Source organism: Heptranchias perlo, chromosome 4 (genome assembly GCF_035084215.1).
Source record: "Heptranchias perlo isolate sHepPer1 chromosome 4, sHepPer1.hap1, whole genome shotgun sequence".
Classification (NCBI taxonomy): domain Eukaryota; kingdom Metazoa; phylum Chordata; class Chondrichthyes; order Hexanchiformes; family Hexanchidae; genus Heptranchias; species Heptranchias perlo.
In genome coordinates, this window is record NC_090328.1 from 52,733,820 (window position 1) to 52,760,191 (window position 26,372).

At 42.7% G+C, this 26,372-nt stretch overlaps 1 protein-coding gene across 2 annotated transcripts in view; it reads right to left on the reverse strand.

Annotated features, from left to right (window-relative positions):
- Positions 1 to 26,372, reverse strand: part of LOC137320924 (ephrin-A5-like) — a 197,405-nt gene that overhangs the window by 103,227 nt on the left and 67,806 nt on the right. The window lies entirely within an intron of this gene.

Genomic DNA, 26,372 nt, shown 5'->3' on the forward strand with positions numbered 1-26,372 from the left:
TAGGCTTGGCTGTGATGCCCACTATGTTTGAATAACCAGTCGACCGTCACTATCTAGGATCATGCATAGAAAATAGATGCTTGGATGGGGCAATAAAAAGCAGCAAGTACCCATGGAACCAAACCTCAGACAAATCACCACCTTCAGGAAAGGATGGGAGAAAATTGAAAAAAGAGGGCCCAACTGCAGAGAGGGCCTAGAGTATTAGCAGACATTGCCAGAAGACTGGAAGGCTAAGAGCTACTTGTTACTGTTAGTGCTTTCTGTGTTTGCACACACTTCCACCCAATTAGCAAACCCTTTTTCTTCTGAGCACATCCAGAAGGGTCATTTCAGTAATGTGCCTGCCCAGTTTGTTTAATATTGTTAGACGTACCTTGATTGACAGCTCTGTTGGTATGTGAATTGAGATTGATAATGCACCACATTTCTCAAAGGAAGGGAGTGTGTGTCTGCGCATTGTCACTGTGTAATGAGGAGGCTTTTCTCTAGTTTCACAGATGCTGTGTCTATTGATGTGCAGTGGATAATGTTTAAGGAATCAATCACACTTTATGTGGGTTGGTTATGTACGAATGAAACTGAATCGAACATGTGGGCACAATAATTGGGCTTCAACCCCATAACCATGGCTGGTATTAACAAAACGCTTACACAAATTCCTTTGTGCGAGTCCCATTATCCCGTTGAGAATTCATGGGGTTGTGCAATGAAATTTGTGCGAGTGTTTGGTTAGTACAGGCCATGGCAACACAAAGACGTTTCTGTAGGACCCAGGAGCAGATCAACATTGAGCGGCCAATGTTAAAACTTTAAAAAAATGCAAACAATTTTGCTGACATGAAAATTCCATGCAGTTGAGTTAAAGGTTTTTTTGAACATTTTCCTGAAGGATACAATATCAATAGGCTGAATTTGTATGGACGAGAACAGGACAGTTGTGCTATACATACACTTATACATAAACTGACATACAACCGCGCATCATAGCAGGTGCAAAACGTAACTTAATAGCAATTTGCAAAAATCAGCACATTACCTCTAAGTTGCCGACATCAGAACCATAAACATTTGTGGGTTCCAAGGGAAAGTGGCTAGTTGGATCCAAAATTGGCTGTGGCAGGAAGCAAAGGGTAATGGTTGATGGGTGTTTTTACGACTGGAAGGGTGTTTCCAGTGGAGTCCCGCAAGGCTCAGTGCTAGGTCCCTTGCTTTTTGTGGTATATATTAACAATTTGGACTTGAATCTGGGGGGAGGGGGGGGGGGGGTCTTGATCAGGAAATTTGCAGATGATACAAAAATTGGCCATGTGGTTGATAGTGAGGAGGAAAGCTGTAGACTGCAGGAAGATATCAATGGACTGGCCAGGTGGGCAGAAAAGTGTCAAATGGAATTCAAACCGGAGAAGTGTGAGGTAATGTATTTGGAGAGGGCAAACTAGGCAAGGGAATACACAATAAATGGAAGGATACTGAGAGGTGCAGAGGATCAAAGGGACCTTGGAGTGCATGTCCACAGATCCCTGAAGTTAGCAGGACAGGTGGAAAAGGTGGTTACAAAGGATACCTTCCTTTATTAGCTGAGGCACAGAATATAACAGCAGGGAGGTTATGCTAGAACTGTATAAAACACTAGTTAGGCCACAGCTTGAGTGCTGCGTACAGTTCTGGTCACCACATTACAGGAAAGATGCAATTGCACGAGAGAGGGTACAGAGGAGATTTACGAGGATGTTGCTAGGGCTGGAGAATTTTAGCTATGAGAAATGATTGGATAGGCTGGGGTTGTTTTCTTTGGAACAAAGGAGGCTGAGGGGAGATTTAATTGAAGTATATAAAATTATGACGGGGCTAGATAGAGTGGATAGGGGGGGCCTATTTCCCTTAGCAGAGGGGTCAGTGACCAGGGGGCATGGATTTAAAGTAATTGGTAGAAGGATTAGAGGGGAGCTGAGGAGAAATTTTTTCACCCAGAGGGTGGTGGGGGTCTAGAACTCACTGCCTGAAAGGGTGGCAGAGGCAGAAACCCTCAACTCATTTAAAAAATACTTGGATGTGCACTTGAAGTGCCGTAACCTACAGGGCTACAGACCAAGTGCCGGAAGTGGGATTAAGCTGGATAGCCCTTTATCGGCCGGCACGGACACAATGGGCCGAATGGCCTCCTTCTGTGCCATAACTATCTATGATTCTGAATGATTCACTGTATCTACTCGAAAGACAGCTTTAAGCCATTATCACCACAAACCTTTTTGGTGGTGTTTACACACATGTCATGTTACATCATTCAATTCAACCATTGTATCTCTGCAGGTAAAAGGATATTGCAAACGTAACATCAGGTCCATCACAGTTTTTCCCAGGAACCAGTTTGGAGACCAAAATCAGAGATTTCAGGGGGAGGTTATTCTTAGTCATTGCAGGAAATGAGGCTAGCCAGAAACTTACAGAAGGAAACAATGGGGCTGATTTTCCGATCCCCCATGTACTTTTGCCCAAGGTGCGCTGCATCTGTCCAGAGCTCAGAATGCCAAGTTTAGTGGGCTGGGCCATGTAAATGGGCTGGTCACACCCCCTATCCCTTAGTAAGGCCTAGTGTCTGCGAGAGGGGATAGAAATTCAGCCTGTAGCAGCGGCATTAGCTGCCGTTTTCAGGACCTTCTGGCTGCTGTCCAGACCATGGTCCAACATCTCTGAAAGGAGGAGGGCTGCTGCCTACTGAGTGCAAGATCTTAGGCTTCCCTCTTCTGTGTACCAGCAAATCAGTAGGAAAATGAGGTGGAAAGAATGGGAACGCTTAATTGACATGGAAATGCTGTGTCTGCACATAACGCAGGTGCAGGTGAAGCTGCTCTACCCATCCTCAGGGAAGCCCCAATAATCTCAGAGCAGTGTAAAGGGGCAATTTGCCAGATGCTAACTACAAGAAATGGGGCAGAGATTCCAGGCCTTCCCCTAGGCAGGGTGCAAAGTGCCAGCCCCTGCAATAGATGCGGGCACAGTGTTTCCATGTGAACAGGGCAGTTGGGGGCACTGCCACCCTTGCACCTCATTTACCTGTAGTTTTGCCGAAGGATCATACTTTCCTCCCCTATTTCCAAGTGCTAGGGCCTATACCACGAGTGAAACCAGACCATGCCAAGGACGTAGCCAACTCAATTTCAAGTGTACTGGGGCCTGTACAGGCACAGCCTTCTTCGAGCACAAATACATAGATATTATATAACAGAAACAGGCCATTCAGGCCAACCAGTTTGTGTCTGCATTTACCCTCCACACAAGCAAATAGTCCTACTCACTTTTGTTTCCACCATGTTCCCATATCTTTGTCTCCTTTTCCTTCATCCACCTATCCAATCTAATCTAATCTTAATGTTGACATTTCTGCCTCAACCACTAACCCTGGAAGTGAATTCCACAGCCTCACAGCACTTTGTGCATAGAAGTTTCTGCTGCCTTCTGTTCTAAATCTCTTACTGCGCTTATCCAGCACTTGGCAGACGGGGGCCAAATACTTCAACCCAATCATGTTTTGTGCCTGCTGTTCCATTTTCATGAAGATCAGACCTCATTAATCCTTTTGGTTGTTTTTTTTTTAATCAACTGAACTCCCAAATACCATAGAAAAAGATCACTTAAAATTTGGAAAAGGATACCTCCTCCAAACACACACATACACCCCACCCCACTCTTGAGTTAGTTGTCAGACCTCTTTTGATGAATGTTAGCTCTCCGACCTGGGCTGTATGTGGTCTGGAAGAGTGCTATCTTTTCCTGTATAAACTAACTGTCAATAATAAATAGCAATAAAACAGACAGTATTTTTGTTAGCAATTATTACTTCTTTAGAAAATAAATAGGAGGATGTTTAAAGCAACACTGCAACGTACAGGGACATCCTGGTAAATGCCAAACGGGAACTGGGAGCCCTGTACTAAAATTAAATATATACTTGATAACACCAATGCCCTTTTCTCAGTTGCATTCAATTGCAAATCATTGGCAGCATCAGAAGAGGCGTTTAAAGGGGCAAAAGAGCCCCGAAGATTAACAGAGCCTCAGTCTGGTAGGCCTCAGCAAAGACAAAGGCCCACACAGGTAAGTGAGATGGGAACTATATGGAGGGAGAGGACCTAGTAAAGGTTGACCATAGGATTACTGCCACCTTCCACATGGTGGTCCCAGGAAGCAGCTGTAACTGGGGTGGATGGGAGACCCAGCCTCACACCTCCATTTTTCTCCCACCAACATCTATCTGCACGTAGCGAGTGGGGAAGGTACGGGCAACAGCAGGGGTGGAGGGAGGAAAATTTGAGGCTGGGGGCAGTGATGTGGGAGTAGGGCTCAATCTCCAATGTTATTCAGCCCCATTTCAGGCAGGATTGTGGAGAAGAATCCAGCCTTTATCTCAGGAACAAACCTGAAGAATTTGGTGTCAGTTCAGAAATAAAGAAATCTTGGCAGTAAAAGTGGATATCTCTCTTTTTTTAAGAAAACAGTACCACTTCAATGTTAGAAGAATTAGATCTTTCTCATTCGTTGAAAAATTAGAGGTTCTCCTTCTTGAGGTACTTTTCCAAACCCCTCGAGGTAATTATCTACTACATCCCCTGCAAAGGGGCTTTTCCAACAATCAGTCTCTTGCTGAGCTAAGTGGTTAACCTCGCCCCACATTTCCTTCCTCCCCCTCTCCTATTCCCACTCCCCTTACCCCATTGGTCCCGCCACCCCCATCCTGCTCCTCCCCTTCCCCTCTTCTGCCCTCCCCATCCCTATTGTCGACTCCCTTTTCCTTCTTTGTCCCTCTCCCTTTCTTCCTCTCCTTCCCTTCTTCCCCTTTCAACTTTTTCCTTCCTCCCCTTCTCGCCATCCCTCTTCCTCCCTCCTTGCCCCATTTCCTCCACCTTAGTTCAATTATACCCCTGCCCTCTAACCCTGCTTGACCTGAAGATTGCATTTGGTCTTGACTACCCATGTGTAACATTGCAGAAGATGTTAAAAAAAAAACATACAATTGTAGATTGTAAACATTTTCTATGCACACGATTTCCCATTTCTGAGCCCTGGGGTTAAAAAATTCCTGACAAAATGGAAATTCTGAGCAGTGTAGCTAGCACAAATGAAATGCTGCAGAGCTGTGAGTAGCCTTCCAATGCTATAAAGGACCATTGGACTTCCAGAGGTTTCACATTTACTGCATTATCTTAAGAGCAGAACCACAGCTAGTATTTACACAGGCTCCTTCAGTGATAAAACCCAGCTCCATCTGGTGAAATCAGCCGGAACACATAAACAGCATTCTACACTCAATGGAGATCAGTAAATAGAGTGCCAGGGTAATCTGTAATGTTTGGAGCAGTAAAACGTCTGTTGGAAACAATGAGCTACAATTATAACAGGGCTGAAAATACTTCACAGAAAATAAGGTTCCAAATCGACTACATCATCTTACTCCCGGAAATCGTAATTTTCACATAGTTTGTGCCTGAATCCATCACACGATGATAATTTTTATTTTAAATTACTCAACTTTTCTGATGAGGTAACTATTGGCATTCCAACAGTTCTTGGCATTCAAATCAGTCATTGTGTTCAGCAAAACAGATAGAAATTCTGTTTTTTAACCTGCCCTCCTTTTAAGTTGTTTTGCAGCAATAACTTATTGGTTATGTTTTTGTGAATTCAAATGCATTGACAACTCAGAACAAAATCCAAAGTCTCATTCTGGTCACCTTCTATCCATGTCACACAGCGACTTGCCCGCCTTGTTTACCCAGCACTGACAAACGCAGTTCAAATTTTATTTGTATCAATGTATCTGCTCGTGTGTCACCACTGTAATGAGACTTGAATAGGGTGTAAATGAAAGAACAATGACTTGCAGAATGTCTCCCTAGTCCTCTTAAAGTTCATTATTTGCCTGACAGAGCAGAGAGACAAATGAAGATAAATTAACACTGCATTTTTTTGGTCAAAAAAATTCAGCTATTAAACAGTTTAAGTACTATTACGCCTGTGTCAGAACTGACGAAGTGTGCATAATTGTGACAAAGCAGAGTGAATCATATTACCATTTCTCGTGCGATTTTCCATTCACCACTCAGGATCCTTGCCATCAATTTGTTATGGTGATATCAGGGTGTTCTGGGATACTTGGCGAAGTGTATCATTATAATAAGAAAAAAGCACGCAAAGCAGATATTGAGCTTTAACTTGTTAAAAATAATAGACATTTTAACACTATCAAGTGAAGTCTATCTCTTTAAACAATCCATTAATGTAATCCCATTAAGTACAGCACTGTGCTCATGTACGTGAAGCATTTTTGCACCTAATACTAAACGTGAGACTCTTCCCATCTTTAATGCTGACATAGCTGAGTGACTACAGTAAACAAGATGTGGAGATGCCGGTGATGGACTGGGGTTGACAATTGTAAACAATTTTACAACACCAAGTTATAGTCCAGCAATTTTATTTTAAATTCACAAGCTTTCGGAGACTTCCTCCTTCCTCAGGTAAATGTTCAGGATCTCCTTGAAGCCTACGCATTTATACATATAGAACAATACATGGTGTTTACAGACTGCCCCTGCAACTGCCCGTTGCCAAGGCAATCACCGTGTTCAGACAGAGAGGTGTCACCTGCAGAACCCCCGAATACACATTCAACAAAAAAACAAACAGGAAAAAAAAACAGAGAAGAAAAACAGAGAGAGGCAGAAACATCCGGAAGGCAGAGAGAGCCAGCAAAGGCTCTCTCTGCCTTCCGGATGTTTCTGCCTCTCTATTTTAATTTAAAATAAAATTGCTGGACTATAACTTGGTGTTGTAAAATTGTTTACTACAGTAAACAAGGAAGGTTATAGCTTTGCACACAACACACTGATAATAAACTGAAAGTGTTAAACTTATCCATCTTTACTGGATGCCTGCAGAAAAATTCTTGTAACGCTCAAGGGTTTAAGTAGGCTTATCTGTCATCCCAGGCTTTGTTTATGTTTTGGGGAAGAGTGAAACCTCTTTCTATTGTTGTACTGTATACAGGCAAGGTGTAACAGGATTGAATTCTCATCCTCCACAAACTCTCTACTGTCTGACATGTTCACCAACCCACTGTCCTCCACTGTCCATCACCATGACATTGCCCCTTCATAGTTTCACTCATACATGTCCCCATGCAGCCACTACACCCCATCAAATGATTTCTCCTGCCATGCCAATGCACGAGGTCCGTTTTTTCTTGTACTCCCGACACCTACCTCTATGCCACCACCAAAGCTGTTGCTACACTTTCTACTACCTGTCTGACATTAAGCCCCAAATGCGTAAAAATTTCTTTTAGCTCTTTGGCGAGATCAAAACCACCATTTTAGCTCCCGCCGGCACCTAGGTGTTTCTAGCACCGACTCCATCAACCTCCCTGGCTTCCCTCTCAGACTAAATTTGACAGTGCACAACCTCGGCATCCAGTTGAATTCTGAGCAGAGATTTTTTACCCTGCATCCAGTCTGCCCCAAAACCATATTACTTGACCTTCAAAACATTGCTCGCTGTGCCTTTCTCTCCCACTGCTGCCAAAACCTTAATCCATACCCATGTCACCTCAAGGAATGATTTCTGCAAAATCCTCCATGCCAGCCTCCCTTCTTCACAAACTTCAGCTAATCCGAAACTCCACAGTCTGAATCCTTTCCCTCACCAAGTGCCAGACACCCATAATTCCCCCATTCTTGTCAAATTCCACTGCTTCGCTACCCCAGCAGACTTCAAGATCCTTATCCTTGTCTCCAAATCTCTCCTTAGCCTTACCCTCCCCACTTAAAAATCTTCTCCAGCCATGCATTCCTGCATGCACCCTTCATTCTTCTGCCTCTCGAATGCTGCTTGTTTCTTGTTCCTTAAGGAACTTGCATTCATCAAAATTGAGTAATGTGGACAATAAGGTTAGACAATTTGATTATCTTTGGGGTTAGGGTGAAATTTCACAGTTTTCTTCATTCAAAGTTTTCCCTGTGTTTATTAACCTCCTTCATGAGATTAAAGAAACTGGGAAGAGTCCATGAAAGTGTAAATCATACCTGTTTCCTGAAAAGAACGGCAAATGGACTAAATGCAATTTTCTCATTTTGAATTTTCTAATACTGCCTGCAGTTACTTTGATTTATTCAGCAGGGGGTGGGTTAACTCAAAATGATGCGGTTCTAATGACAGCAGAAGTCAATACCTACTGTAGATCTAAGTGCACTGGGATTTGTTTCAGTGCTTAAGACTTAGTTTATGTTTTCATAAAAATCCAGACCATATTCCATTTTGGTCAGAATGATCCCAAATAAATCGTACAACCTCCCCAGATTTTATGATGAAGGTTGTCTTAAGTTAGGAGCTGTTAAATGACCCACCCAATACTCAAATTGAAGAGGACCAATTTCAGTGGGATGAGAACGGATCTGGCCCGGGTAAATTGGAATCAAAAATTGGCAGGCAAAACTGTAATTGAACAATGGGGACCTTTAAGGAGGAGATGGTTCGGGTACAGTCTCGGTACATTCTGACGCGGGAGAAAGGTAGGGCAACTAAAGCCAGAGCTCCCTGGATGACAAAAGAAATAGAGAGTAAGATGAAGCAGAAAAAAGGGGCGTATGACAGATGTGAGGTTGATAAAACAAGTGAGAACCAGGATGAATATAGAAAGTTCAGAGGAGAAGTGAAAAAGGAAATTCGAGGGGCAAAGAGAGAGTATGAGAATAGACTCATGGCAAAAATAAAAGGGAATCCAAAAGTCTTCTACAAGCATGTAAATGGTAAACGGGAAGTAAGAAGAGGGGTGGGGCCGATGAGGGACCAAAAAGGAGATCTACTCATGGAGGCAGAGGGCATGGCCGAGGTACTAATTGAGTACTTTACATCTGTCTCTACCAAGGAAGAAGGTGCTGCCAGAGTCTCAGTAGAGGTAGATGTAGTTGAGATATTGGATGGGCTAAAAATTGATAAAGAGGAGGTATTAGAAAGGCTAGCTGTAATTAAAGTAGATAAGTCACCTGGTCTGGATGGGATGCATCATAGGTTGCTGAGGGAAGTAAGGGTGGAAATTGCAGAGGCACTGGCCATAATCTTCCAAACATCCTTAGATACGGGGGAGGTGCAAGAGTTCTGGAGAATTGCAAATGTCACACCCTTATTCAAAAAAGGGTGTAAGGATAAAACCAGCAACTACAGGCCAGTCAGTTTAACCTCGGTGGTGGGGAAACTTTCAGAAACGATAATCTGGGACAGAATTAGCAGTCAGTTGGACAAGTGTGGATTGATTAGGGAAAGTCAGCACAGATTTGTTAAATGCAAATCGTATTTAACTAACTTGATAGAGTTTTTTGATGAGGTAACAGAGAGGGTAGATCAGGGCAATGCGGTTGTTGTGGTGTATAGGGACTTTCGAAGCCCATGGAATAAAGGGGGCAGTAGTAGCTTGGATACAAAACTGGCTAAGTAACAGGAAGCAGAGAGTAGTGGTGAATGGTTGTTTTTCGGACTGGAGGGAGCTGTACCGTGGTGTTCCCCAGAGGTCGGTACTAGGACCACTGCTTTTCTTGATATATATTAATGACTTGGACTTGGGTGTAAAGGGTACAATTTTCAAATTTGCAGATGACACAAAACTTGGAAGCATAGTGAACAGTGAGGAGGATAGTGATAGACTTCAAGAGGATATAGACAGGCTGGTGAAAGGACATATGGCAGATGAAATTTAACGCACAGAAATGTGAAGTGATACATTTCGGTAGGAATAACGAGGAGAGGCAATATAAACTAAAGGACACAATTCTAAAAGGGGTACGGAAACAGAGAGATCTGGTGGTATATGTGCAGTAATCGTTGAAGGTGGCAGGGCAAGTTGAGAAAGTAGTTAAAAAAGCATACAGGATCCTGGGCTTTATAAATAGAGGCACAGAGTACAAAAGCAAGGAAGTCATGATGAACCTAAATAAAACACTGGTTCGACCACAACTGGAGTACTGTGTCCAGTTCTGGGCACCGCACTTTAGGAAAGATATGAAGGCCTTAGAGAGGGTGCAGAAAAGATTTACTAGAATGATTCCAGGGATATGGGACTTTAGTTATGTGGATAGACTGGAGAAGCTGGGGTTGTTCTCCTTGGAACAGAGAAGGTTGAGAGGAGATTTGATAGAGGTATTCAAAATCATGAAGGGTCTTGGCATATTAGATAGAGAGAAACTGTTCCCATTGGTGGAAGAGTCAAGGACCAGAGGACATAGATTTAAGGTGATTGGTAATAGAACCAAAGGTGACATGAGGAAAAACTTTTTTACACAGCAATTAGTTATGATCTGGAATGCACTGCCGGTGGTGGGGGGGGGGGGGGGGGAGGCAAGAGGGGGAGGGTGGAGGCAGGTTCAATCGTGGCTTTCAAAAGGGAACTGGATAAGTACTTGAAAGAAAAAAAATTGCAGGGCTACAGGGATAGGGTGGGGGAGTGGGACTGGCTGGATTGCTTTTGCATAGAGCCAGCACGGACATGATGGGCCGAATGGCCTCCTTCCATGCTGTAACCTTTCTGCGATTCTATGATTTCTTTGGGTCTGTGAGGGAGGAGATTCACATCAAATTAGAATAAGCAGCTGATGCCAATCTCCTGTGGATTTAAATGGAAAAGCAAAAGTTGGGATGTGAGTCGACATGTGATAATTTTTGATTTTCAGTTTAAACCCACCGGAGATTTGCATCAGCTCTTTACACTAGTCCCATGTGAATCTCCCATTTCACAATTCCAAATAAATTCTAGGTGAGAGCCCGGAATTTTTATTTCAGAATCCAATCACAGTAAGTAACTATTCAAACTGGGACACCTGCTGCTTTTTCTGCAGAGTCACCAAAATCCCAGTTGCTAGATCACATAAGCATGGCTAATTATTAACTATGTAACTTCCAGCTTAATATAGAAACAACATAGCGCTTCATAAAGCATTGGAAAAGAAAAGGCCATTCAGTCCATCAAGCTTGTTCTTTCATCAGACCCTATCATCGCATTAATTGATTTTCCAACAGGAAGTTCTGTAGAATTTCTTCTTGACCTCAAAGTTAAGCAGCAAATTCCCAGAATCCTATCTGCCGAGCAGCAGCGTTTCATACTGACATCAACTTTATTGGGGCTGAGTCGGCATGCTGCCATTTGCTGATACACATCAGTGTAGACGCTCCTCAGTGCCACTCCTAGTGCTAATGGAAGGAATTCCAGCTTCCAGGCAGGAATTCTCACAAGAACAGGAAATCCAGTACGCAGAGGTAGGAATCTCTTCCATTAGCATTCAGAGGAGAGTTGAGGGGAGAACGGTCCAGTCCATTAGCATCCAGACATGGGCACGGGTGCGACTGAGGGGAGAGGAAAAGGGGAGAATTGATGGAAATGAAGAGAAGGAGGGAAGAACGGTAGGGAGAGTGATCGGGGATGGAAATGGAGGGAAGAGATAAAGGTAACAAGTCCAGTGGGCCTGGCTTTAGAAGGAAGTCTCTGGGCTAGCATAGCATTAATTAGTTTAGTGGGGAGTCAGATCCACTACTTTTTCCAAAAAATAATTTTCCTCTAATTCCTAGCCTCACTTGAGCCTCATTATTCTGTACATGTTTTCTGGGATCTTGTAGTTCGGCATTCATAGTCCAAGTTAAGTAACCTGTTTACATCCACATTATTTTCCAAATCTGGATCAAGTCCCTTTTAATCTTCTTTTCTCCAATAAAATCAAGTATTAGTGGCCCAGAGCTATGGTAACTGCAATGATAGAGCTAAAGTTCTCTGAGGCACCAGCATGGAATTGTTAGGCACAATGAAAACCATCTTTCTAATGTCAATGCTAATACGTAATCTAGGTACATGTGGGGACAGAGGTTCCAGTTTGCGAATGTGAAATCATCTGACCTTTTGTGCCTCCACACCCATACTGGCATCATACCTGTCTCTGGAGAGCTGTGTTCTGTTCTGCTAGGACACAGGATAGGAGTTGTGCTAATATGTCTCCAGAATACACAATCCAGCAGTGTTCACAACACTTGTCTATGCACGTCCAATCCATACTTGAATCACTCTGATTTCTGAGAATCTATTATTTAATTTTCTGCTTAAATGGACAGTGTCACCTCACTGGCAAGCTTTATTGCAGCCTGCTACACTATTAGGCCAGATCTAAAGCTGCCGCAGCATAAATTACTCCCAAGCACATTTCAGTTTGCTTGAATTCCAATGATTTAAAGAAAAGTAAATGTGAAAAATATTTAGTGGGCAACCAGATCAGTGAAAAAATGATGTTACTGCACCCGCTACTGGGATTTTCGATTCCGTTTGGCGACACAGGATTTTTCCAGGGTCGGGCTAATTTACATTTTTCTCCCAACAAGCTCCCAGCAGGATTCCTGCATCCATTAGGGATCTACCTTGGGTGAAGAGAAAATGGCTGCTGCAGGCCTTGGGTGCCTGCTACACGATAGCGTGGCCAGCAACCTCCGGAGATGAGAATCCCACCTTGACCAATGCAATTTCTCTGCACATGTTTGTCGATTACACTGACATCAGAAAGCAATTGATTTGCACTAGACAAAGTGGACCCGTTAAATGTTGATGCCCACCTTCACTACTTGGCAACCCTGGATGCCAGGATGCCACCCTGGCGTCCCTAGAGCCCAACACTGCCATGGTGCGAATGCCAGGATGCACGTCATACAATATATTCTCATCATTTGTGTATCCTTCGAATTCATCTGCTCATTTTAAAGTGAACATATTAATAATTCATCACTTCTCGCAGAAAATCCCGGAAGTGACGCAGGGCCCCGGATAGCTGGCGGAAAGATTGATTTTCCATCCTCATTGGGAATATAATTCCACTGGAATATATCAGCTACCTCTGTTTATTAATCTGCCATAATAGTCAAGTGGATGATTTAGTTCGTAAAAATGCAATTTTAAAAGGTCTTTGTGCAGTGAAGAACTTTTTCTACCCGTGATAATATCTAATTAACCTGAGGTGAAACTTTTCAGCTTTTGCAATTATTTCTGATCTTCCTTCACTCCAACTAAAACAATGACTTTTTTTAACCAGAATCTTCCATGCTTCCCCCCCCCACACCCCCGCCCATTGCTAGCAATGCAGTCAGCCATGACAGATTCGTAAAGAATGCAGGCTTTAGGCAGCAAGTCATGCAGTTGATATTGATATTTTAGCCGTTCCATGGAACATTGTGAACACTCAGACTTTCAGTGAGCAGTTAGTTAGCTGTGGGCTATGGGCCATTAATGTGCTACATTGTTGTTTTACAACAATTGCATCACAACCTGAGAGGGAAGGAACAAAAAGAAGTGTGAAAGGATGTGCTAAACAGCATCTGATTTGTCCTAATCCTTGCTAACCCCTCCCTGGCCTTCAGACCAACAGTGTTCTGGTCTCTACAGATCACCAACTCATCCTTCAGTCCAGACTTTCTCACACGAGAGAAATGCCTGGCTTCGACCTATGCAGGGCCAGCTGCCTTTAGCGAGGGCTATAAAACAAGCTTATTCCCTTATCCTATTAACCCCCGAGCTTCTGCAGCTAATTGATTTTTCAGCAAACTGCTACCTGCCCATTAGTGACTCCAATCATTAACACCTCTGCAGTGACTGTGAGAAGAGACTGCAGTTCCACACCGAGTCCTGATGGGCTGAAAATCCAGTGAAAGGGATGAAGTAATACACAGCTGTCAGCAGCTGCATCCTGTTACTATCACCGTTCTACTCGTACCCCTGTGATTTAATCCAACACTGGCCTCCATTTCCACTGAACAAATCACTTCAGTAACACACAAAACTGCTTCAAAGTTGTTAAACTCTCCCTGTTAACTTACAGGCTCTCAGTACATTTTTTTTTAACAGTCTGTTCCAGTTTGCCTCCACCTGTCTAGTGTAGCATGACTATAAGCCCATGCACAATTAGACCGAAGTGATGAGAACTTAGAGGGGAATAAATCCCTGTGGTATAACAATGCATTCACCAGAACATAAAATCTTACACTTTGTAAATCGATAACTATGGAGAAAGGGACGCTGTTGGTGTCATGTCTCCCTTCTGACCTTCTGAGGTGAACAACAGGAACATTTCTGTGCTGCATTCCGTAATGGAAAGGGATTACATTTCATTAAAAAGAAAGTGTTCTTAAACAAAAAAATAATTCCAAAGCCACCCAGCTGGCACGGGACAGTGGTAGGAGGCAGGTTCTGCTCTCCACATGGTGAGTTTTCAATCTCAGTTGTAATGATACTTCTTCTCGGTGTATATTACACAGCAACAGAATGAAGCAGTGACAATTGCTCGACAGCAGATCTCATTGCACAATGGTTACTGGAATAAATTCGCTTGGCATCAAACTCTCGCCTGTTACATGCAAAATATCTCTCTTTGCAAAAAATAAACAGAACCCATGTGAGGACAGTGGTAAATTATGTAAAATAAGCCACTCGTGGCACAGCCTACTGGACTCAAGTGTGCAATGTTTATAAGTTATATTATCCGATGCCACTCACTGGTTTCTTTCCTGTAACTCTCATCATTTCCTGACATGGTCCTCTACATAGGAGCCCAGGCTCCATCCTCATATACATACATTGTACATTCATGTCCATATACGCAAACACAAGATCGCAAACCTTTGTTTATGGTTTCCTATTTTCACTGACTATGCTATTTGACATGTTTGTTAGTGCGGGTGTAAAGGATTCATTAGTGCACTAGCTGATATGTATTTGGTCGGTATATTATGGGAAACTTAGGAATTTGAACCTCTTACTTATCTCCCCATTTCATCTAACATAGAGAAAAGACATGCTCATGATTCCCCACGTGGACAGCATTCCCGTTGATTAAATATCCATGTAACAATCACATTTTTATTGGTCACTTACGTTAAGCGAAAAGCAAAGAATTAATCAGGTACCAAGTTAATATAAATCATCCGCATACATTTTTCTAACTTAGAATGAGACAAGCCAAAGACAGTGGACATACTAAGTGGGGATATCTTACAGAGAAGTGGAAATCCAACTCCATCTGACACAGCTAAAAATTCCAAACTAAGCTCTTATTAGTTAATAGATAAATATTCAGCAGATGGAAGGGTGCACAAGGGTTGAGCAGGGTCAGATGGGCAGAGGGGATGCAACAAATAACTAATGAACAGACCAAATTATTTTTATAGGCCAAAATAAAAGTTACAAACCTAAAGAAGTCTGATCCTCTGACTTAACTCCTCTAACAAGTACTCATTGTTTCCTACCCTTCAGTTCCCAGTGTCTTATCCATTCACAGGGTTTACTCTGTATTGAGTTATTAATTGAGTTTAATTAATAGCTTTTCATGTGGAACTTTTGGAAGTCGAGGTACACCACATCTTATCACTTGGGTTGTCACTTCCTCAAATGGGTTGGTCAGGTACAATCTGTTGTTAACTAGGTTACTGTTGTACAGACCACCACTACTGACAAACCTGCAATGTCCAGTATTTCATCCAGTCCTATGTAGCTCAAAATGTTTTCACAGACACAATCTAAGTCTTGAAGGACAAAATCCATAGACTTACCGCTAGGTGTTTTTCACAGGTCATGTGAACATAGTGCAAAGATTTCACATGCCCATCATTACATTTGCTGAAATCTTAGTGACAACATAGCAACTGTCCACTGCTTGTCACCACCAGCAGCACAGGCTGCATAGAATTTGATCTTCATATTTCTAAGCCAAGTATAAAACGGTAGCCTAGTTCTTGGAGAGTTTTAAAATGGACCTACAGGCACTAAATATGTATTAATTATCTACCATATTATTGCTTTAGCCTTCATGAAATACTTAAATTGCATTTTTTGGTGCTATTTTCAGTTTGCAGCAGTTCCTATAGATACGATTTCCAGTGGGAAAACTTTGATGTAGCAGTTAAAATTTGTCAAGTCCATGTTGGAATCAGTGACTGGAATCCATGTTGAATAACATTAAACTTGTGGAACGGACTGTGTGGGAAACCTTGCTTTCAAAATATTACCAACAGAAGAGTCTACAGAGATAAGTATGTTGTGATCACAGAGCAGGAACCAATTAAACCTAGGAATAAATGCCTCTGATTCTTCATTTCACTGTAAATAAAACCTGCAGCCGTTTAAAGTTGGATGGGTCTGATTTTATCTGGGCAACGTAATTGGTACGGGCATGAGGAAAGGAATAGGGCAACTGTGGAAACCACCACAAAGAAACATTATATCCTGCTTGTGGGTCAGACCAAGCCACATGCGGTTGCTGTACTTGAAAATAATTAAATATTTATTTAACGTGCATAACATTTAATGCCGAGTCTTCACGAGCAGTTCCCATCTACTTTCACAAGCAAATCTCACCCCACACTATAATATTCAGTACTTTAGCATGTGATGCACTCAAAAATCGATTCCCAATCTCAGCAATGATGAGAAGAGCAGGAGGGAAGGGTATACCCAAGCAGAGGCCAGGTGCTTGCTTCCTGATAATCAGATGGTCAGCCACTCCAGGCTATTTTTGAGTACTCTGTATTGGACCAAATATTGAGGTCAAGAACTGGCAGAGAGTGGGTAGCAGATCACCCACCTGTTGGTGGAATGATCTGTGGCTCAAAGAGATCTCAAACAAAAAGAAATGGGAGAAACAAATTATTAACTCCCCTACCTCAGAAAGAATCTGCTAAAAAGATTAGGATTAAAACATTAACATTCTTTTATCCTGTTCATTTTCTAAATAGTCTTGTTTAAACAGTAAATGCTGAAAATGTCAGATTGGAATTGGCTGGGAGGAGTTACCAAATCTTACAGTGTGAAGAAGCTGAATTAACGCGAATGGGTAAAGTCGTTAACCTTCAATAATTGTGTCATTTCAACTGTGTGTGTTAATTCAGCTCCCCCGCACCAGTGAGCTCAGTAACTCACCAAATCCAGCTCTCATCAGAAGACACAGTTCAAACAAAATATTCAGAATACTAACAACCATATATGATTTTTTTAAATAAGCACTGAAGACTCTCCAGCCACTAAAGTAAATGGATCGTGTCCCTCAAGCCCAAAAGAAGTACTCTGAGGGAAAGTCTTTTTTTTAATTGTCTCCTCGACTTGATTAACAAAAGAAAATATTCAATAATCAATTGAAGCTAAAATATGTAATTTAGCATAAAGTGCCATTTCAAAAAAAGATTTCACTCTACAGCCTACATGGGTAAACAGTTAAGATTCTTGTATTTTAAAGAGGGTGAATATTTCCTATGGGATTGTTTGTCTAATTCTTTATCCTTTAAATTACAAACTCATAAAATAGACAGTTATTTATAGAAGTACATGCAACATCTGCAATCTATATAGGTCATTTGGTAGGACTCAGTGCATATAATCTATGTAGTCACTACTGAGGTGGAAGCATAGCAGGGTGCATGATTTAAAACTTTCATAGGGACGATTTTTTTTTAGATGTTTTAGACCACTTTAGTGTAAGACAAACGTATACAGGCTGAAGTTCAAACACTACCCAAGCTGAACTCTAATATCAATGTCACCTATCTCCGAGTTCTCACATTCAGAGCTGGACTTAGACAAACACTAACCGGAAGGTCAAAGGTTTACTTTGGAAGGGCTAAGGAAAAGGGAGGGGTGCTCGCTGGGACATCTCCTTTAACTGAATTCTGTCAGATGTTCGAAGCAGGAGGAGGTGAGGTGATATTAAGATCATGGGAAATCCAGCAGCCTGTATCAAATTCAGTCTTTTTTTGACCTGGAAATTGTTTTGGCAATAACTAAAAGGCAGCAGAATAAAAATAACACTCCTTACACATGAAATGATGCAGATGGAGGTAAAAGAACACTGACAATTGGGCTCCAATATGGTTTTCTTTCCAAAAATTACATTCTGTGATATTCTGCAACATCTCGAGGTAATTAGTTGAATCCCGGACTCTACAGAACAAACCAGTTGTACTTTATGTAATGTCTGCAAAAAGAACATTTAAGAAAATGACAATGAAAACATTTACAACGAAGAATAAGAGAAAAGGCAACAGCAAAATAAAAAGTTCTTCACTGACAATATTTTTTGAATAAGATGTGAAGCTCAAGCTCCATTCTTTTTTCAAGTGATTTAATAAAGCCCCGCACAAAGTTGAGGTTTATACTTGTTCACAGTGCTGTTTGCCTCACTACTTTAAATGTGTGCAGTATTCTATATCGATGGTTAGATGCTTCTATGTTAGGAACTATGCTTCTGGTGTGGGTGGGTTTAATTCTCAAAACTGATATTTTTTTACATCAAGGACAATCTACCGTATTGTAACATATCAAGAATTTCTTCACAACAGCTTCAAAACAGGCTTTTACCTGCTTCAAATTTATTTATCAAACAATCCTATCTATATTTGTAGGAATATAATTCAGCTGAATCACACAAGGGCTTCTGTGCAGCCACCTGTCACGAGGGTTTGCCTCTGCTGTTAAATGTTAACAGAACTGTTTTCAACTCAGTAAGAGGATTAGAATGGATTTTCCTTCACAAAATATTTCCTAGTTTAAGACAACCTGCAGTAATAGTTTGTGGATTAATCTAAGTAATAAAGAGTTAGGTGCAAAACATTTTCTTTGTAAATTCTTTGAGAGCTAAAATAAAGTCCTTGACTGGGCTGAGTTTGAAACCAGGTCCCAGAGACACAAGAGTTACATATCTTTTTAGGCCTGTAAATCTTTATTTACTTTATTTACTTCTCTTCCCCCAGCTTAGACTTTTTACTCCTTTGATAAGATAGGACACACCAGCATCTTAACATCTCCAGGGATGCTGTAACTTGGTCAACCTGTCATAAGATATACTTGGGTAATATCAGAAAGAATCCTTTTTTGGCTAGTTGCATACACTGTGTATTTCTAAAGAATTGTCAAGTTCAACAAATGTTTTTGAAAGTAACTGGCTCCCATCCACACATGGCAGGAGACTACCAAATGGCCCAGTTGAGAAATTCATACAGATTTTTTTTAAAGTTGTGATCCAAAATCACATAACAATCCCTTTACAACCCTCCATTTTGTTTAACATTCAAGCAATGAATTACATCAATATTATTTCTGTTTCCTCATATGAAATAGCACCGGGAAAATTTAGTGTTCTTTTCAATCAAATACAAAGCAAGTCCTTAGACATAGACAGTTTCGATATGGTGCACTTCATTCACTCAAGAAAGAAAACAACAGTCCTACAATGAGTTATTAAGGCAATCTTGGGAGAGAACAACTCTGGAATATGATCGAACTCACACATGCACGCACACACACATCTTTATTGAGCTGTGTGGATGGGAAGTGGGGAAATAGTAATAATCTCTGGTAGCTCCCCTGATAATCCATTGAGTGGTTGAGACATACAGACCAGGTAGGGCCTAAGTGAGATTTCCAGTCTGTGTTGAGTTAGCTGGCAATGCTCTAGAGTTGACCTCAGTGCCCCTGGGGTGGTGGGAGGACATGGGTAGGGTCTTCCGCTTCTAATCTCTACCCAGTGACTCTTGCTGAAAATGCAACATCAGTTGTGATGCTTCCCACGATGAAGAGCCTGTGGAAATCACTATCAAGACTCATTCATGAATTAATCCCCGCTTGGAAATGGTAGCAGAAGACAACCAGCAATCTTGGAAATTTACCCCAGCAAAGGGCAAGGGTGGGGGGAGGGGGCGGGGGGAGGAGGGGGGAATTGACAATAGAACCTGATTGGTGGAGACAATTAGAGCAGAAGATCACAGGAAGAGGGAGATTTATTCAGAGGAGGGGTGTGTGAAAAAGAACTAGCCACCAATACAAGGATTTTAAAGTACAATGGCTAACTGCAAAAAGAACTATGTGCAGGGTATGTAAATAGCCTGATGAATAAGAGACTGCAAGCACATGCAGAGTTGGGGTTACATATACAGTCATGTATCCGGGACAAAAGCCAAATGCTATATGGAGCAAAAAAGTAAATAAATGGGGCCTCAGGGATTTAAAGGTTAAAGATGAATTTGCACTAGTTCACACTTTCTGTATAGGGTCTTGGAACATGTAAGCCTAATAAACCATCTGTTTTTAGATGTACAGATCAAACACATTCCTTCCGTGTCATCAATGTACACCAAGAACAATATACAGAGTTGGGACACTAAACAGCTTCAGAAGCTAACCTCGAATTTTTTAAACCACAATGCATGTTCAGAACTCCACTGCAAAGCTAACTTTAAAATCCCATTAATTCTCAAAGGTCACGCTGCGTTGAGAGATCCCTTTGTGACAACTGTGAAACAGTGGACTGCGCTCCCGTCCTGATTTCCTTATTGGCAGCTTGTGAGAAGTCACATGGTACCCGCAGCTACATGAGCGACATCCCACAAATTGTTCACAAATTTTTCCTTGTATGCTTTTCTTTGTAATGGATTCTTCCCCACCGCCCCACACAAGAAAAAACCTGAAGGCTGAGGCCGTCACAGCTGTAAGAAAGCAGGGAATAAAAGGTCACTTTTCAGAGCTGAGGACTGTTTGTTCAGTGCAGTTAAGCTGAAGGGAAAGACATGAGAAATTCCCTGGGTAATAATAATAAAAAAAAATACAATGCTCTTGTTCAGAAGAGGTCCTTTTAAAAAAAAATCTCAGATGGCAGCTCCTACCTTTTACTCAATATCACTGAGCTTTTCAGAGCTACAGCTACACCAACATAGCGCCTTGCACCAAAAAAAGGGTAGCATGAAGAACAACCTCTTTTTCCTTTTAATAGACAAGCAAAGGTCTTGGCAGGAGATCAGACATGATATGAAAAATAATGGAATATTCACTGGAGTAAAGTGGAACTGGCCCCAAACATAGGGAAACCAGAGTGCTCCATATTGGCCAGTTTAACTACCCACCCTCCCTGAAGGTTTTGTTACTGGGGGTAATATACTGGCATGGATTAAGAATTGGTTAACAATCAGAAAACAGACAGTAGGAATAAACGGGTCTTTTTCAGGTTGGCAGACTGTGACTAGTGGGGTACTGCGGGGATCGGTGCTTGGGCCCAAGCTATTCACAATCTATATCAATGATTTGGATATGGGGACCAAATGTAATATTTCCAAGTTTGCTAATGACACAAAACTAAGTGGGAATATGAGTTATGAGGAGGTTTCAAAGAGGCTTCGAGGGGATATAGACAGGCTAAGTGAGTGGGCAAGAACATGGCAGATGGAATGTAATGTGGAAAAATGTGAAGTTACCCACTTTGATCGGAAAAACAGAAATGCAGAGTATTTTTTAAATGGTGAGAGATTAGCAAATGTTGATGTTCAAAGGGACCTGGGTGTCCTTGTACATGAGTCACTGAAAGCTAACATGCAGGTGCAGCAAGCAATTAGGAAGGCAAACGGTATTTTGGCCTTTATTACAAGAGGCTTTGAGTACAGGAGTAAAGATGTCTTACTGCAATCATATAGGGCCTTGGTGAGACCGCACCTGGAGTATTGTGTACAATTTTGGTCTCCTTACCTAAGAAAGGATATACTTGCCATAGAGGGAAGTGCAACGAAGGTTCACCAGACTGATTCCTGGGATGGCGGGATTGTCGTAAAAGGAGAGATTGAGTAGACTAGGCCTGTATTCTCTAGAGTTTACAAAATTCTTACAGGGCTCGTCCGGGTAGATGCAGGGAGGATGTTTCTCCTGGCTGGGGAGTCTAGAACCAGGGGTCATAGTCTCAGGATACGGGATAGGCCACTTAGGACTGAGATGAGGAACATAAGAACATAAGAACATAAGAAATTGGAGCAGGAGTAGGCCAATCGGCCCCTCGAGCCTGCTCCGCCATTCAATAAGATCATGGCTGATCTGATCCCAACCACAAATCTAAAGAACACAAGAAGTCGGAGCAGGACCCGGCCACATAGCCCCTGGGCCCTCTCCGCCACCCATAGGGCATTGACCGATCCGAACTCAGCTTCATGTCCAATTTCCTGCCCGCTCCCCATAACCCCTAATTCCCTTTACTTCTAGGAAACTGTCTATTTCTGTTTTAAATTTATCTAATGATGTAGCTTCCACAGCTTCCTGGGGCAGCAAATTCCACAGACCTACCACCCTCTGAGTGAAGAAGTTTCTCCTCATCTCAGTTTTGAAAGAGCAGCCCCTTATTCTAAGATTATGCCCCCTAGTTCTAGTTTCACCCATCTTTGGGAACATCCTTACTGCATCCACCCGATCAAGACCCTTCACAATCTTATATGTTTCAATAAGATCGCCTCTCATTCTTCTGAACTCCAATGAGCAGAGTCCCAATCTACTCAACCTCTCCTCATATGTCCGCCCCCTCATCCCCGGGATTAACCGAGTGAACCTTCTTTGTACTGCCTCGAGAGCAAGTATGTCTTTTCTTAAGTATGGAGACCAAAACTGTCTGCAGTATTCCAGGTGCGGTCTCACCAATACCCTATATAACTGCAGCAATACCTCCTTGTTTTTATATTCTATCCCCCTATTCTTCACTCAGAGGGTGGTGAATCCTTGGAATTCTCTAGCCCAGAGGGCTGTGAAGGCTCAGTCATTGTGTACATTCAAAACAGAGATCGATAGATTTCTAGATATTAAAGGCATCAGGGGATATGGGAATGGTGCAAGAAAATGGCGTTGAGGTAGAAGATCAGCCATGATCTTGTTGAATAGCAGAGCCGGCTCGAGGGGCCCGACAACCTACTCCTGTTCCTATTTCTATGTTCTTATGTTCTCCTGCTTTAAGATGGAACACTTCCTTGTCTTAAAGTTATCCACCTAATGACAAGTAATCTGACATCTTGACAGTAAAGTAAAAAAAATGTAACATCCACAGAATAAAGAGGAAATCACCCAAAACAAAGGAACAAAGAGGGAGGGGTATGTACTGCCAATGTAGCTTTCCAGTTATTTTTCCCTCTCTTGCTGCTCCCAAAATGGCGCTCTTTGTTACCTTAAGATTCTTTTTGGGCTTTGGGATTTTTTTTGACAGCATTTGTTACATTCTACAAAATCTGTGGTATACCATAAATATTGCACAATAGTCACTGTTTATCTGGAGTTAATTTGAGGTGGGATAGTGGCTTGCGAGCATCTGTAAAGCTTTCCATGTTAGAAGCCAAATTCTAATAATTTTCAAATTTAGGATTAGAACTTGAGCCTCCATAATGGAAGCCCATAATAGTGATTCAGATCATTGTTCTTTTGCTTATGATGTAAACTTTATTTTTAAGTGTCATCTGTAGCTCAGCGGTAGCTCTCCTGCCTCTGAGTCAGATAGTTGTGGGTTCAAGTCCCACTTGAGCACATAATCTAAGCTGGCACTTCAGTGCAGTACTGAGGGAGTGCTGCACTGTTGGAGGTCCCATCTTTTGGATAAGATGTTAAACTGAGGCCCCATCGGCCCTCTCTGCAGATGTAAAAGATCCCATGGTTCTATTCAAAGAAAGCAGGGGAGCTCCCCAGTGTCCTGGGCCAATATTTATCCCTCAAACAACAATATTAAAAACACATTGGGCACAATTTTAAAAGGGAAAAACGGGTAGGTTGGGGGCGGGGGGCAATCAAAATCACTGTTTTTGGGAGCGGGCAGACATCCCAGCTGGAACCCGCACATTTCTGAATGAGGCTCAGGCAAATCTGTGTGCGTGCGTACAGCAATCACCAGGAAGTCCCGCCCCCACTTAAACCCGGTGGGCCGATAATTAAAGAAGCAAATGTACCTCATTGAGGTACTTAAGGTAGTTTATTTTTTGTATATTGGATAGTTAAAAAGATTCTAACGTTACCGGCTTTCCCACAGCTTCCCATTCACGCCTAGTGAAACCAGGCAGGAAGGGCCGGATCAGGCAAAAATAAACTAAATAAATTAAATAAAATTACATTTCCCATTGCAAACAAATTAAATAAACATACCTTAAAAAACAATGTTGCCTGGACCCCCCCCTCTAATCTGATCCTGATGTCCGATATCTGCCCTCTGATCCCGATGTCCGACCTCTGATCCCGATGTCCAATGTCTCCGCTCTAATTTTTGTTCACGCCCCCCCACCCCCCCACCCCCCCAATCTCTATCCTAACTGCCGATGAGGTCTCTCTCCCGCCCGGGATGAGCAGCTCCTGTAGGCAGCCAGCCTGTCATTCAGGCTGGCTGCCGGGCGCGAAACCTGGAAGGGGCTTTGATTGGCCTCATTAGGGTTGCGATCTGGCACCCACAAATCAACCCCCAGCCCCCCTGGACTCTTCCCGCCAGCATAATCAAATTGTGCCCATTATCTCACTGCTATTTGTGGGAGTTTGCTGTGCGCAACTTTGCTGCCACGTTTCTTACATTACAACAGTGACTTCACTTCAGAAACACTTTGGGACGTCCTGAGGTCGTGAAAGGCACTATATAAATACAAGTCTTTCTTTTATCTTATGAAAACTATCTAGTGCTTGAGATACTCCTCTTCTTCACCAACCCCTCAATATTGTGAGTTGGTTAAATTGGATTTTTTGGGCTATTTTAGCAGGTAATCTAATTTCATAGAATCATAGAATGCTTACAGCAAAGAAGCAGGCCATTCGGCCCGTCGAGCCTGAGCTGGCTCTCTGCAAGAGCAATCCAGTTAGTCGCATTCCCCCGCCCTTTCCCCATAGCTCTGCAAATTTTTTCCCTTCAAGTACTTATCCAATTCCCTTTTGAAAAAGCCACGATTGAATCTGCTCCCACCACCCTTTCAGGTAACGCATTCCTGATCATAACCACTCGCTGCCTAAATAAGTTTTTCCTCATGTCGCCTTTAGTTCTTTTGGCAACTATCGTAAATCTGTGTCCTCTGGTTCTCGACCCTTTTGCCAATGGGAACAGCTTCCCTCTATCTTCTCTGTCTTGACCCCTCATGATTTTGAACATCTCTATCAAACCTTCTCTCAACCTTCTCTGCTCTAAGGAGAACAATCCCAGTTTCTCCAGTCGATCCACGTAACTGAAGTCCCTCATCCCTGGAACCATTCTAGTAAATCTTTTCTGCACCCTCTCTAAGGCCTTCACATCCTTCCTAGAGAGTGGTGCCCAGAATTGGACACAATGCCCCAGTTGTGGCCAAACCAGTGTTTTATAAACGAATGAAATGTTTTGCATTTTTGGTACTCCAGAAAAACTGGTTTGGCACAAATATTGCAAAATAGTGATTGCTTATCTATAGAGTTAGGTCGGGAGGGGTTGTGCTTTGTGCGCAAATGTATGTTGTGCAATGCAGCAAATCAACAAACACTGTCACTCAAGCCACTGAGAATCCAGTTCGCATTTTGTTCCGAACTAACCCACAATACAATTGTATTATTGAGCAGAAAGTGCAGCAGAGCATGATCAACTGAGAAGTGAGCATCCCTGGGGGAGATTTCCTGGCGGGAAATCCGGAAATATGGGTTTCCCGGACGTCTTTATGATTTTGACGTAAGGAGATCTTTCAATTTTTTTCTGTAGGTTTCCTGCCCGACAGCCAGCCAGATTGACAGACTGGCTGTCAGTCAGATGGGAGAGCATCTAGGGAGTGGATGCCAGCAGGTAAGTCTTAGATCAGAGTGGGGGGCGGGGTGGGAGGTGTTGGGGGGGCCGGTCATCGGGGGGGGGCAGGGGGGTCATCGCTACTGGGGGGGGTCGGGGGTCAGGGGGGGGTGTTGTTGGAGATTGGGGGGGTGGTCGGTCGATCATGTGTGTAGGCTTGTTGGGTCTGGAGGAAACACTCCTCCTCCTCCTGGCCCACAAGCATCGCAATAAAGACACTTACCTGATGATCCAGGCCCTCTCGCCTCCTCAAACGTGGCATGAAGCAGAAGGCCTGGGAATCCCGGCCCCCAAGAGTTAAAAATAAAACACCTATTAAAATGGAGGCCCCCAGCCTCCTTAAAAGATTTCACTGACCGAACCGCCTCCTGAGAGCGGGCTAATTGCCCGCCCCTCAACCCGCCTCCATTAAAACCGGCAATGGGTGGGTTGGAGTCGGGTTTTACTTTTTTACGATTTTTTAACCTTCCCACCCGCCCCCAACCAATCCATTTGCGGGGTTAAAATTTATCCCAAGGCTCTGTTCTTCAAATAGTACCATGGTATCTTTTACATGCACCTAACAGGCAGAGGGGATCTTGGTTTAACATCTCATCTGAAAGATGGCACCTCCAATAATGCGACACTCGCTCACTGCTGCACCGAAGTATCAGCCTCTATCAAGTCCTGGAGTGGGGCTTGAACCCCAAAACCTTCGGATACTGAGGTGTGAATGCTGCCGCTGAACCAAGTTGACACTTTGATGATATATATATA